General features: G+C 34.8%; 1 pseudogene; it reads left to right on the forward strand.

Annotated features, from left to right (window-relative positions):
* The first annotated feature begins 6,208 nt into the window (after positions 1–6,208).
* On the forward strand, positions 6,209–7,108 carry LOC147398468 (AP2/ERF and B3 domain-containing transcription factor At1g51120 pseudogene; annotated as a pseudogene).
* Positions 7,109–14,243: the final 7,135 nt, after the last annotated feature.

Below are 14,243 nucleotides of genomic sequence, written 5' to 3' on the forward strand. Positions count from 1 at the left end.
TTCATAAATGGTTTGGCATCCCACAAGGGGACCGACTACGTACTAATACTACGTTGGCAATCGGGACATGTGATTGTGTGACTTACAATAGGTCAAAGGCTCAGGTCGCCCCAGCCTGGGTGCATTAATATACCTTTCAGAGTCACATAATCAGACAGTAATGATGTCTCAGTTTGATATACCCTAAGGTACGTGACTGAAGTTGTGATTTTCATGAATGACGTTGCATCTCTGAGGAGACCGGGTCACGCACTAGTGCCACATTGGCTATAAAGGACATGCAACATGTAATGCAATAATATAAACGTGCTAGTGGTGTGTGCAAAACAGAGTGGGGTGTGCCCGGGGTCTTTTTCAAACACGTGGGCCCATGGGCCTGATTAAACCATAAAAATATGGATATTAGAAAATGTGATCATACACCATAAATATCCAAAGCATCAAGATTAAGATTAAGATTAAGGCATGCACATCAAATATATATAACAATTAAGATCATGTAATATCAGACAAACAACCAATCAAGATAATGCGAAATAGAATGAAAGTGATTAATCAAGATGGCACACAAACATTGATATAGGCACAAGAAATTTTTTCTTATGGTCCAATCGGGGATCACTTTGGGTGACTCAAAATAATTTGAGATTTCAACAAATATTTGAAGTGATGATAGGATGATATTTGTGGAGGTGAGGAAATTTTTTTTAACCTAAGAACCCTTTAAAAAAAAAACTACTACTAAAAAAAACCAAATCCTAAAAAAAAAGGAATTCATGTAACTAACAAATGAGTCGTTATTGTCATACCATCTTTTACTAATGCCACCCCAATCACTAAGTAATTACTTTTAATTGAGGTAATATTAGGGAAAATTGGTATGCCAACAAAAATAAAATAAAATAAAATTCTTTAGCCACAGAGAGGGCTGTCTATAGATTTTTACAATAATTGAGATACAAAATAAGATATTATTGGCACACCCATTGTTTACTTACAACACACCAATTCCTTTGAAAATAAATATTTGTTTACATGTGGATTGATGCGTCATAAGTAAAATTGGTGTGTTAATAACAACTCCCAACGACTTTCATCAATAAACTTCCTGCCCCTATTGTTATTATTATTATTTTTTTAAATAAATTGATTTTTAATAAAAATATATGTGTTGCTGCCTTTTTTTTAGAAAAAAAAATGAACACATGGAGCGCTAGCAAAAATTGGTGTGGCCATAGCCACTCTCAAACAACACAGAGAGCTGCCCCTTTTTTCTTTTTCTTATATTCCCCATCTATACCTTTTCTACTACACTCTCATCAAATCAAACGATACCCACCAACAACAAGAAAACCTTTCTCTAATCTTCCAAGAATGCACGACCCAAAGATCACTAGATGTAGGATAGCAAACCCATGTCCGCATGGTCACATCCGGGATCATCCCGATTATCTTCGTCACCAACTGTTTGATCCACATGTATATAAAATGCTACATAATAGATTATGCTCGCAAGATATTTGATCGAATGCCTCAACGTGATACAGTCTCTTGGAATGCGATGATTTTCGGTTACGCTGTATGCGGCTCAATGGGTCTTGCGCAATCCATCTTTGACTCAATGCCCATAAGAGATGTGATCTCGTGGAATTCTTCGATTTAAGGGTATTTGCAGAATGGTAATTATTTGAAGCCAATCCATCTCTTCTTACATATGGGACAAATGGGTCTCGGACTCGACTGTACCACTTTTGCCGTAGGTCTTAAATCATGTTTTGCTTTAGAGGACTATGATTTGGGTATTCAGATTCATGGTTTCTCTGGTCAAAGTAATTTTGACCCTTTTGGTTCCCACTCTTTGATACTTAGTTACAGTGGAGAGTTCGGTAACTTTGGCATGGATCTTGAGTGAAACCATCATCCCACCGTTCTCGAGTCTCCTTTGTTCGTATTCTTTTAAGGGTTGAGACGCCATTAGAGAGAGAGAGAGGGAAAAACGCCTATTTTCTTGCTGTTTTTTTCGTCCTTAAACATATGGAGAAGAAGATAAAAACAGCAGAAACTGTTTTCTGCTAACGACACATCACATGTAAAAATATGTTTTTTTTTTTTATTTTTTTTCTTGAAATCTTCTCCTCATCATGAACAACATTAAAAAAAGCAAATTTTTATTTCTTACCACATCACTCACAAATAATTTATTTTCACAACTCGGCGCCTATGCCTAGTAACGTGCTAAAAAAAAATTCATCCAAAATTAAAAAAAAAAAAAAAAATTCCATAACTCACATTCCAACCTCAACTTATGTCAATTTGAATCTTTCATTATTTAGGGTCATCCCAAAATGACCTTAGATTGAACCAAAAAGAAAAATTATATGCCAAATCTGAAATATCCAAAATTGAACCAAAAGGTACTAATAAAGGATAATACAAATAAAAAAATAATCAAAATAAAAATGAGTCAACACCCATTGTTTTAGACCATTACCTTCTTGAAATCCTGCATGATTTTAAGGTCATTCCGAATGACCCTAGATGAACCATAAAAAGTGCAAAAACAAAATATTCAACATCCAAACTAGTGCTCAATAATTAAGCAAAAAAGAATGATAAAAAAAAATAAAATAATCAAATAAACAAATAACTAAAAATAAAATAAAATAATTAAAAAAACTAGGTCCTACTGGCAATGCTTCCCATTCTTGGGGCTTTTCAAGTCTGATATTCAAATGTCCCTAGTGGAGTCGATGGTTAAGTGTTGTTATCATTAAGTTTAAGTTCTTTGATTAAGGTTTCCTTGTATGACTAATTGAAAGCGCCCTCGATCCGCGGGGTACGCGGATCCGCTTTTGACCTTTGAGGTTTGGGAGTCACCACCTAGTTATTACGGTCTAGGAACCGGATATTAACTCTAAACGGATAAAAAAACTAGTCTACTGAAGAAAAACTGAATCCGGGGATCACATTATGGGGTTGGAAGGTGTTAGGCACCAAACCCGCCCGGCCAATGCCGGTCTCTACTTATCCCAAATAAGACTACATTGCTAACAAAAAATCTAGATAAAAGAAATCAAATAAATTTTACCTTCGAAACGCAACGATTCTATTCCCTCAGATCTGATAAAACCGCTCCTTGTACCGTACTCCTTGCTTCGTTCTGTCTCTAGATCTGATTTCAGATATCCGAGGCAAGGTATCTCTTTCTTGGATCTGGATTCTTCGAATTTGTTATAGATTTTGAGGTGTTTTTGAAGGGCTTCTAGGTGATTTTCGAGCTAAAGTCGAAGTATGGATGTTAGGTAAGGAGTTCGGACTTCAAAATTAGGGTTTATGGGAGGTTAGGGAGGATTTTTGACCTACTTCTCTTAGGGTTTATGATTTGATATGAAAATAGGGTGTGAAGACTCCTATTTATAGATTTTTTTAAGAGTTGATTTAGATAGAATTAGTATTTAATTATAATTCTTTTAGTTAGAGTTATATTTTAAGTAGAATTGTTTGAGGTAGAGCATTTGGAGTTTGGAGGGCCAAACTTCTGTTGCATGTGCATAAGAGATGAGGAGTCCCCTAATCATTTCTTGTTGCATTGTGTTATACCTAAGGAGATTTGGATGCTTTATTTAGACCGCTGCTCTGGATAGAATGTTCACTGTAGATGTTCTCATTTGGAAGGGGTTTATAGGTTCGAACTTCTGTTGCATGTGAATGAGAGATGAGTAGTCTGCTAATCATATGTTTTTTCATTGTGTCGTGGTCAAGGAGATTTGGATACTTTTTCTAGGTCTCTTTAGAATGTTGGGTTGCTTCCCAAGAACGATTAAGGATCTCTTTGAAGAGTAGATGTCCTTGGGATCCTCATTTATATTATGGAAAGAGGATTTTATGGCCCCTTATTCCATTTGCAATGTGTTGGGGTCTGTGGAAAGAGAGAAATTAGTGTCTTTGAAGGAAAAAGTCAACAATGGGGGAAATCGTAGTGTCAGTAAAATATTTTCTTTTTTATTGGTTGAGGCCTTTGATGAGTTTAAAAGTGTTTTCTTTGATGAATTTATGGGGAGATGAGATTGGTTTTGTAGATTGTTGTGAGTCAAGTTGGGTTGTATTTTGGAGTCTTTTATGTCATAAGTATTGTTGGTCATCTCGGCAACTTTTAATATAATTGCATTTACTTATAAAAAAAATGTCTTAGGAAGACAAATTAGAGTGACAACATTTGGACTATACTAGGAAAGATTGTTAGTGGTGTGGTGCATGGAAGAGAGTATGTCACTGATGCATATGACTGACATGACTCACATTATGATTCAATTGAAATACAATATTACGTCATCTAACTAATTGGGGTTATTGACATGTTTTGAAAATTGTGGACACATGTAAAATTGATTTTGATATAATTCAATAATGAGTTATTTTAAAAGACACAAAATTTTAAATAAAATACACTATAACACAATTGGCATGTGTCAGACCACGTTTGGTTGTGGCCTTATCGAAATCCACAGCTTTAGTGTTTTCAATCTAATGGGTTTCTATATTAATGATTGTAAATATTTTGGAAACTCTAAACTGTTGGAAATTGAAAAGAATACCCATCAAAGATTTAATAGGAAACCTTGACGGACAAGACCTTGTTAAAAGAGGAACTCTAGGCTTTCTCCTATCATTTATAAATGAATGAAATGACACTTCTATTAGAAACATATTGTCAAACCGTTGGAACATTCTTTTCTACAGATTTTGTAATGTAGGGTAAAACATACAAACCTAGAGTTTATGTTAAAAATCAGATTCTTTGATGAAATCCCAAGAACTAGGAGTAACGAATAATCATCATGTTAAGTAAACAGACTAAAAACTTCAATATAGTATGAGATTGATGAAAATCAATTGCAAACTCTAAAATAAGAACTAATATCAGGTTCCTATGCTAAAAAAATAAAGGGAGGGCAGAAAAGGTTTTTTTATCTTCTTTTATTAATCAATTTTTTAAAAATCTAACTGTTGAATTTGTTTATTAGAGTTACTTATATAGATAACTCCCTCATGGAAACTTTGTAACCTTTTAAAATACTAAAAATAAATTTCTAACCTATCTATAACATAGTACTAACCTTCAAATCATATTAATTGCCATTTTGTTACTAATAATAATAATAATAATAATAATAATATTATTATTATTATTGTTATTGTTGTTGTTGTTGTTGTTATTGTTGTTAAATATATTTCACAATCGTCATAAGTTGATGTAGAATCAGGAGAAACAATTTGAGAACTTTTTTTGATTCTCTGTGATTTTGATTCCTAATTATGAAAAAAATCAGGTCGATAATTTGAATCAAATGATGCATCAGATTCTAGAATCCGAAGCAAACGCCCCCCTTTGAGTTGGGTCTTAGTTAGAAACAAGTTATCTCATTTTAAACTTAATTTTTCTCATTAACATTCTTGATTATTGTAATGCTATTAATTATAATAGTGCACCACTACCAAAATTGAACCAAGCATGAATAATTAGCAAGTACATTTATTTATTTTTGCTTATTACTAAACATAGCCTTGGAAGGTTTGGTGACATACATTGAACCAAATATTAATGCATCTATAATGTTTCAAACAACAATGCCAACAATTATAAACCACACAATTGACTAAATTTATTTTTTCCCCAAATAAAGGATCAATTTGATGGCCTAACCTTTAATATTAACATCATACATATATATATTATCATGTAAGTGAACTTGACAAGGGATTAAAAGCTGCCCCGGCATTGCTCCTTGTATACTGTATCTAGTAAAAAACAATTCGTCAGTTAGACGGGACTAGTGTTTTTTAATTTGATTATCAAGAATTTATCTTTCTATTGGAACTCTTTTACCTATCCTTTGAGAAACTAACTTATCATCGTTGCATGTAAATTTTAATTGGACTAGTTGGTAGTTGTGATACTGAATATCATCTATTTTTTATTATTAATTTATTGTTATCGAGAGGGAGAGAGAGAATTCAATTAGTAGGTTTTGGGCTAATAATTAGATTTTATTTATCCTTCTATTCTCTAGTATATTTTGTATCTATAATTGGGAGCTTCTTTGAGAATCTTTTCCATTTCACGATTGTAGGATTACCGTATCATTGTTTTGTTTGCTTCTTGTGGTTATTTCATGTTCTTTTGATGAGTTTTCTTGAAATGTATGTGATGGCAGATCGCTCAGATTCAAACAATAGCAGCTACCCATGTCATTCAAATAAGTCTCAAAGACAAAATTGTAATTCAAGATCATTGAAGATATTCAAAGGCGTTGTCCCGCAGAAAAATGGGCGCACCTGGGGTGCACAAATATATACAAAACAAAAGAGGATCTGGCTTGGAACGTTCAAATCAGAGAATGAAGCAGCCATGGCGTATGATAGTGCGGCCATCAAGCTTCGAAGTGAGTACTCCCAGCGCAACTTCCTTTTGAATGATCTCACCATTCAAGAAGCCAACTTCCAGAACCTACACTCTACAGAATCCATACTTGCTATGATCAAGGATGGATCCTATCAATCCCAGTTTATGAATTTTGTTAGGAATCATCAATCTTTAAACATGGAAAATAAAGGGAAGGGACTTATAAATGGTGGAGGGGTTTTGCATAAACAATTATTATTCCAAAAGGAGCTGACACAAAGCGACATAGGGAATCTCAATAGGCTTCTCATTCCCAAGAAATATGCCATCAAATATTTCCCTCCGATTCCAAAAAGTTCAGGAAATGGTGGTGTAGTGGATGATGTGGAATTAGAGTTTTTTGATAAGGAGATGAGATCATGGAAAGTCAGATACACTTATTGGGACAGTAGCCTTAGCTTTGTGTTTACTAGGGGTTGGAAAATTTTTGTTGACGGAAAGAAACTGAAGATGAAGGATATTGTTAGCTTCTATAGATGTGAGAATAGAGAAGGGGGAGAATCTGCATTCTACATGATCGACACCATCGTTGGGTGTAATGGAAGTGAAAGCTGCAGTGGTTCTGGAAGGAGTTTTAAATCAGTTTTAGATAGAAAGGAGAAGAGAAGATTGAGGAGGAGGAGGAGGAGGAGGAGGAGGGGGTGATGGGTTTTGCGCCACCGCGAATGGAGGAGAAAAAGAGGTGTCGAATTTTCGGTGTGTAAATCAATTGATGATGAGAAGATATTGGTTTGATTTACATTTTTTACTTTTGAGTTTTGTGACTGTCAGATTCAATCATACAATTAGGCTAACTCTTGATGCTTGTGTGTAAAATTCAAGACAAACGAGAGTTGTTTAAGTTATAATTGGTACATTTTGTGGGGTTGATATGGCACAAAGAATGTTATTTTTAAGAATAGTGGCATTTATATATTTATTATTATTATGTAACCTGCTGTTGAAAAAAACTGGTGGTAGGCTTATGAACCAATGACATGGTGCCAGATGTATTGAAATAGAAGGTAAGTGAAAGCATCATGCCATTAGCCAATCACTTATTCTATTTCAATACACGAGACATTACGCCCATTTGTTCATTTGCGTAGCACCAATTTTTCTTATATAGCATATCTCTATTCAAGAAAATGTAAGTGTATTTTTTTTTTTGTGGATGGGTAAGCTGTCCTTGAACCCACAACCTCAAATTTGCTTAGCAATGTGTCAAACCAAGTAAGTTATGGGTCTAAACCCAAACAATTTAACTGTATTACGTTAATATATATATATATATATATTTAAAATTTAAATATTGGCAATTATGACCACAGTTTAAATAATTGTATGTAACGTATATGCAAAGTTATGATGGACCACTTTAAAACTTGTTTGGTTGTCTTAACCTTAGTCACCAAGATTTGGGAATAAGTCGGCGAGGGAAAAATTTAAAACAAAGGGTGTGTGGTGTAGGGGGGGGGGGGGGGGGGGGAGGTGTTCAAGCTTAGGTTAAGGGCATGAAATTATTCCTAGCTACATGGTTCATATATTATATCATCAAATACTATGTTAAACTATAATGGATCCACCAACTCTACAAGACATTCAAGGTTTGTATAGTTCTAGATGTCAAACTTTTTACAATCATTAATTCAAGTTAGAGTTCATCAAGCAATAAAAATGAATGACCTCATTTGCATCCTTATTATCTAAGGCTTTATTAGTCAAATGGTCACCACATCATCTTTATTAAGGTCATTTCCTCTTCCTAGTGCATCAAAGTCATATTTTATTTTTACAGGGGTTTGGAAATATTTTCAAAATCCTTAATGAAACACCTGTAAAAGCCTGCATGCGTTAGGAAAGAGCAGACTTCCTTCATAGTTTTAGGGGGAGGTAGATTAGCGATAAGGTCAATTTTTGCCTTATCTACCTTTATCCCCTAGTGGGATACCATGCGCCCAACACGATCTCGGAAGTAACCATTAAATGACACTTCTATTAGTTTAGGACAAGATTCTTCTCGAGACATTTGGCTAATACTAATTTTAGGTGATTTAGACAATTGTTAAAGTTGGATTCGAAAATGGAAAAGTTATCTATGAAGACTTCTAGAAACTTTTCTATCATATCAAAACAAAATTCTCAACATTTACTGTTGAAAGGTCGCGGGCGTATTGCAAAGCCCAAAGGGCATGCGTCGATAGGAAAAGGTCCCAATGGGACACGTGAACATGATTTTTTCTTTGTCTTCGGGGGTGATTGGGATCTGATTGTATCCTGAGTATCCATCAAGAAATCAGTAATAGGTATGTCTGGCCAGGTGTTCTAGCATTTGATTTATGAATAAGAGAGGGAAGTGATCTCCTAGGCTTGGCTTATGAGGATTGAGTGGCTTGAAGAGGTAGTGCGAAAGAGGTGTTGGTTACTTGTAAGGAATTAGTACAGGGTTGTAAATGTTTGGACTTTGACTCGAATGAATTGCCAAAAAGTCCTAAAGAGTAGGCATCCTCAACTTAGTTTTCATCCCTAAGAAGGGATTGAAGGGTGGGCAAGTATTGAGGCATCAAGTACTTGACATAATTGGGAGTAAGATTCCTGAGGATGATCTTGACTTGTTCTTTTTCTTGAGGTCGATCCCATAATTGAGCAGCTTTAGCTTTCTATTGAGCAATGAACTCAGTAAAAGTTTTCCCAAACTTTTGCTTTGTCGTTTCTAGTTCCCTTTTTGCGAGTTCGATTTACCGACCAATGAATTCCTTCATCATTTCATGTCATGTTTTACCCGAGATGAGTCCAGTGACATTAACCAACGTAAAACATGACTTGTAAGAGTTCTCTAAAAAAGTTAGGCCATCTGTTCATTACTTAGACCTTGGGATTGCATGTTGTCGACATATACCTTTAAATGAGTCCTAAAACATTCGGTCCTATCAAACTTCTCCATGTCTGGCATTATTAATTTCTTTGGTAGACGGACCATAGGAAATAACGTCATTGCTTTTAATCTAAGAGGAAGATTGTCGTGGTCTTTAATATTCTTCAATGCCTTTTCTACCTGAGTTATTCAATGAGATAAGATAGGGTTGATGGGTAATTGATCATCTTCAAAATTTTTGACTAGGTCAAACATAACCTGAGATTCTATAATTTTATTTTTTTTCTTTTTAGTTTTCAGAGCCTTGATTTGTGTCTAAATAGAAGCAATGATCTGTGCTTGGAAGGATTTCAAAATCTGACGGAGTGTAGTTTCATCCATTGTACTTATTTCTTCTTGTGGCAAGGGTTTACTACTTGGGGTTGATAAAGGTACTCTGGTGAGATGACTCTTTCCATGGACCCAAAGTGGTATGGATGGTGGTTTAGAATGCTTAAGAGCAATTACTATCTGATTAGAAGTAAACCAAGATTAACTATTGACTCTGAAGGTTGGACTCTTAATCATATGATAAATTTTTTTTTACCTAAATTAGCCCAAGTCCAATGGTAAACATTGAGTCCAAATGCACTATAAGTCTATAGAGATCACAAGGGTAAAAGAGATTAGTTTACCTGATTTGAGTTGAACCTTGGGTCAGAGTAGTTAGTTTGACCTCCTGATTGCATCTTCTTGGGGTGAATTAGGTTGAGTCTTTGAACCTAAAAACCAATTAGTCCAACCTGTTTGATGTCGTTTGGTTAGATTCATTTGCTAATTGGGCCAATTGGTTCAAATTGATTGGTGCATTTTACCAATTAGGTCGGACCGATATTTTGGATTTAATTTGAACGGTGTGGATCGGTTCGCTTACTTACCTTTTGATTGGATTAAATAGAGCAACCCGGGAGCACTCATGGTCGATTCGGGTCATGGCTTAATGGGATTGCACTTAAGTTCAAGGTTCTAAGTTTGTTACATGATTGAGGTTAGGTTAGAAGAAGCTTAGGTTACTTCAGCCCGGAACATAGATATATTATTCTAGTCTCACTTAGTCAAGCAGTACGTGGTACTCCAATTTGATATACCCGAAAGTATTGTACTGAAGTTGTAGCATTCATTGTCATTCCCTGTGTCTCAACTATGACGTAATCCAGCTACGAGGTTTATAGGGACATGTGATGATGCAAACATGAATATGTATGCTCGTGAGTGTGTGTAAAGGGACAAAGTGGGCCCGGGGCGTTTTCGCTAATATGCAACCATATAAGTCACATGCATTTATCAAATCCCATCACAAGAAATAACCAATCAAAAGGAACAACCAATTACAAAAATCATCAATCAACTACATCCAATCAATCACATACCCATAATAAGAAGGGACAAAATTTAGTATAATCTAAAAGTCTCATTGAGTCAACTGGGTTGATTCGAGCAAAAAATCAACCTAAGGATAGTTTTGGATTGGGCAAGGTTTGACCCTAATACCCCTAGTGTAGTCGCCATGACCATTTTTTCTTAAATAAAGAATAAGGGTCCGATTGGTAAATTGGGGACTTTTAGGGAATAAGGAGTCGTCACATAGTTTAGGTCTAGGAACCATAGATAACTCTGAAATAGATCTGGTTGGGTCCACGAGTGAGAAAAATGGGTAAGGGGTCAGATTACGGGTTTCGGAAGATATTAGATACCAAACTCGCCCAATCAAAATGATTAGTCTCTACTACGATCCAAACTAACTTATGATCAACGACGAAAACTATGGTCAAGGCTAGGGTTCACTCATCATCGTCAATTTATATCGGACATGCCAAACGAATCTTATGGCTAAGATACTCCAATTATTATATGTTTTCTCAAGTTTTGCAAAAAATAGAAAGATTTGAAAAAGTCTTAATTTAGCCCCATGATCTAAAGTCAATAAAAAATTCATATGCAAATATTTTCCAAATCGTCCAAAATATAAACTTATGAGAATCTTCTAAATAAGAAAATTACAAATAGAAAACTACCAAATTGGAACTTATGAAGTTTCTAAATCAGGAAAATGAAGTTTCCTAAATAAGAATTTGAAGAATATATGATGAGTTCCGAAATTAGAAGTCTAAAGAATGAATCCTCCAAAATGGAAAGTTTCTAAAAATAATCAAATCTCTAAATTAAGAAATCCCAAATTTTTATGGACATGAAATTTCCGAATAGGAAAATGCAAAATCTTCTAAATTGGAAAGTTGTTGAAACGGGGAATTTCTAAAATAGAAATCTATAATATATGTTTTCCAAAAATAGAAAATTGTGCTATTTCCATATTAGAAAGTTCCAAACATGAATTTTTCAATAATTTACAACAAAACTTCCCAAAAGAAGGATTTTATGAATATAGGATCTCAAATTAGAAAATCATGAATTTATTTATCAAATTGAGAATTTACAAATAACACAAAAGACCCACGTTACTACGCTCACCAGATTGAAGATTGACGAATATCAATGCATACAAATTCAAATCTAAAAAAAATCCCAATTCATATAATTCTTAAATTGATCCATACGGGCATGCATACATAATATTCAATTTTCCAAAGCAATTATCATTCAACTACATGCCTCTCAATTTTTTCGAAATAATTATCAATCGAGACATGCATGCTCGTTATGCTAAAAATGTATCACAACATAGAATAGTCTTCAACTCATCACACATTCATTGTAAAAAAAATCATATAGAACCACCATGTTTAGACACAAAGTCATGTAATTACAAACTCATAAAAAATGCATAAAAAAATAATCTCCTAACCTTATCAATATGCATAAACAAATAAAAACATAAAAAAAATATAAAGAATATTCTCCTAACCCTATTGAAATGAAAACAAATAAAAACATGGAAAAACACCTAAAAACATTCTTCTAGTCCTATCGACATGCAATAAAAATCAATAAAACATAGAAACAATATACAAAGAAAGCAAATTTCTTTTAGTCCTATTGGTATGCAATAAAAATAAATAGAAACACAAAGAAAATATATAAACAATGTCCTCCTAACCCTACCGAAGTGGATAAGTTAACAAATAAATGAAAATTGCATAAACCATATTTCCCTAATCCTATCGACATGCAATAAAGTATGCCATGAAAAATAAGGAGAAAATGAGAACAAAAATGAAAATGAACTAAAATAAACTTACCTATAGAGAAAGATGACAAGAGCCGATTCCTTTAGGGAGGACCCAAAGGCTGTAAGTATCCGCTATAGAGAGACAATGATAGAGAAATGGACGCTCTGATACACACTATAACGATGTTGTAGCAGCACCTTGAAAAGACAAAGCAGCAAGATGACTGTACAAGGGAGGACGTGGTTGTGTTGTGGATGTGGGAGAGAGGAGATGTGAGAGAGAAAGCAAGGGTGTTGCAATGGCTGCCAGGTAAGTTTCTCTTTCCTTTCTTTCTTGCTTCTTTTTTCGTTTGCTGTGAAAAATACGGACTGAAATAAAATGGCAACTGAGCAAGAGGAGGAGAAGGAAACAGAGATGGGTGGAGGCAAGGAGTTGTGCTGGGGCTTGAAGAAGATGAGGCAGATAGAGGTAGGGGTTGTGCAGCCAAAGAGTCGAAGAAGGGGTGTTGTGGCAGCCAACAGAGATAAAGAGAAGGGTTGGGATGTGAAGGCGATGAAGGTAGAGAGAGTTGAGCGTAGCCGGGGTTGCAATGGAGTGACGTGAAGGGGCTGGCAGGAAGGGTGCTGTGTTGTAGGTTCTGTAATGGATATGGGTGCAAGAAGAACGTGAGAAAGAGGGAAGAAATCAGCAGGGATTTGGGGTGTTGTTGTAGCCAAAAGAAGAAGATGTGGGGGGCGGGAGTGGTAGAACGTGGGCTGAGATCGATGAAGGCTGAAGAAAAGCGTGGTTGCAACAGGATCAATAGCGAAGAAGTGCAATGGAGGAGAAGAAGAAAAGTGTGAGAGAGTTCAGCCTTTGGGAGTAGATGACATGAAGAGACCTACTACTGTTGGAGAAGAGACGTCCAGAGAAGAAGAATAGGGAGGGAGACATGTGTGAGAGAGTCTTTTTCTCTCTTTCTCTTGAGAGCCTGAACCTCGTCGAAGAGAGGAGGTCAACCTATTTATAGAAGAGTTGTACTGGAGTGACACCGAATTTACTGTGATTTCAACATTTTCCTTTATAGAAGCTCAATTTCTATTTTAAAAATTTTATTCTCTTGCCGTTACATGTTTCTCTTCTACTTTCTATGTAGGAGGATGGGGGTGGGGATTCTATGCTACTCGTACCACATTAGCTCTTTGTCGATGAGTTGCGATTTAATTTTGCTTCAGTTCGTCGATAAATTTTATTTTTTATTGGATTTTCATTTTTAATTTGAATTTTGATTGGCCATTTGATTTAGATTTTATTTGATCGATTGTTTTGAATTTGTGATTTTAATTCGATTCTGATTGGTTAGTTGGAATTTGATTAGATTTTATTTTAATTTGTCGATCGATTGGATTTTATTTTTAATATAAGTTTGAATTTTTAATTTTAATTGTTTGTTTTTTAATTTGAATTGATTTTTATTAGATTAACTTTTAAATTTGATTTCGAGTTTTTATCATTTTCCTAAGGATCAAGGTCTCTAAGTCGAATTTGGGTGTTGAGGGGCATTTCGGTCATTTTTATGATTTTTTCTAAATTTCTCTATTTTCATCGATTCGGGTCCTATTAGACTCGAAATCGTATTCTGAGTGCAATGGAGGTACTTTCAAGATTTTTTGGAGGTCCAAAATTTATGAAGGGTATTTCCGTCATTTTGGTGATTTTTTTACAGATTTTTATGAATTTTAGCGTGAGATTTCTTTTCGTCCCTATGTGATTATTTCTA

This window comes from Akebia trifoliata, chromosome 7, assembly GCF_017979445.1.
Source record: "Akebia trifoliata isolate Shusen 1 chromosome 7, ASM1797944v1, whole genome shotgun sequence".
NCBI classification, from domain to species: Eukaryota; Viridiplantae; Streptophyta; class Magnoliopsida; order Ranunculales; family Lardizabalaceae; genus Akebia; species Akebia trifoliata.